Source organism: Echinops telfairi, unplaced genomic scaffold (genome assembly GCF_000313985.2).
Source record: "Echinops telfairi isolate 266 unplaced genomic scaffold, ASM31398v2 ScPeMD7_7475;HRSCAF=8513, whole genome shotgun sequence".
Classification (NCBI taxonomy): Eukaryota; Metazoa; Chordata; class Mammalia; order Afrosoricida; family Tenrecidae; genus Echinops; species Echinops telfairi.
In genome coordinates, this window is record NW_022111379.1 from 10,371,808 (window position 1) to 10,373,127 (window position 1,320).

Below are 1,320 nucleotides of genomic sequence, written 5' to 3' on the forward strand. Positions count from 1 at the left end.
TTAGACTCCGAGCTTCCATTTGCAGGAGAGGGTCACAGTTTGTCATTCGGTAACAGGCGGCCTTGGGTTGGGGACGTCCAACCTCACGTCTGATTCAGGGACTGCCGGGACTTGCCCTGTCGTGTGAGGTCAATGCGCCTGCACTTTGATATGACAGGAATAATTTCTGCTCGCAACCAACCCTTCTTCCAGAATCACCTGCACTTACTTGTCTGTTGAACCCATGAGAAGGCTTCGAGACTTTTCTCGCACGAACTCGCTGCCATCCTGGTGGTCCCATCGCACAGAAGGCCCTCCAGGGCAGACAAGAGAGAACTGCTCTTTGGAGTTTCCAAGGGTGGATCTTTAACGGGAGCAGACTGCCTCATCTTTGGCCCCAGGAACAGCTAGGGGTCTTGTTAGATCTCTCAGGGAGAGATATACCTCTGACCTTGGCCACACGCGAGAGAGAATTCACGCTGAAGCCTGGTTTGTGATCCAAGTGAGTTTTATGAGTTAGAAGACGTTTCAGGTTTACACGGGCACCCGCAGGGCCCCTCACCCTGCGCAGCCTCCCTAGAAGCTGCTCGGAAAGTCATGAGGTTGGCTCCTGGCTCCTGCCTTTTCAATTATTCCTCAGGGAGGCGTGGTGGACGACCCTGGTCGATCCCATTGACTGAACTGAATTTACCTGGCCTAGGTGGGCCAATCCAGGTACAGCGCCCACCCAGGTGTACCTCCCCTGCCTGGCCTGAAACCTGAACCTCTGAGCATGCGCAGTGTGCCACTCCTTCATGGGCCAGTAGCTCAGACCTCCTAGCATGCGTAATGGATGCCCCAGTCCCTATGCTAGCTGCCTAACATTGCCCCCCTGAAGAGATATGGACCCTTATCTTTGGGGTACTGGGCAACAACATCTCTAGCTACTTCCTGCTGGCAAAAGGGGAGTGGGATTTGGGGTCCACACCCTTCCTACTCTGTTGGGGGGGGGGTTGTCCATTCAGGGTCCAGGATGGATAAGGTCGAGGTGGGTCCAGGAGACGGTGGTCCTGGAGCTGGCACACTTGGTTCAGAGGCCTTGGTAACCTGAGAACTTCTCAACAAACAAACAAACAAACAGACAAACAGGTGAACAGTTTAAGTGAGACAAGGGTAAGATTGTGAGGTGGCAGTGCCCTTGAAGTTAGGTAAGTGTCACAGGAAATAAATACACATTTTAGGATTTTCAGGCATGAGTGTTGGTTCACTGTAAACACAGGGACGGGGGTAAAAGCATTCACAATTTCCCCTAGGAGGGTGCAGGGGTTTGGCACGACTGGGTGCACTGGGATCACTGCTTCA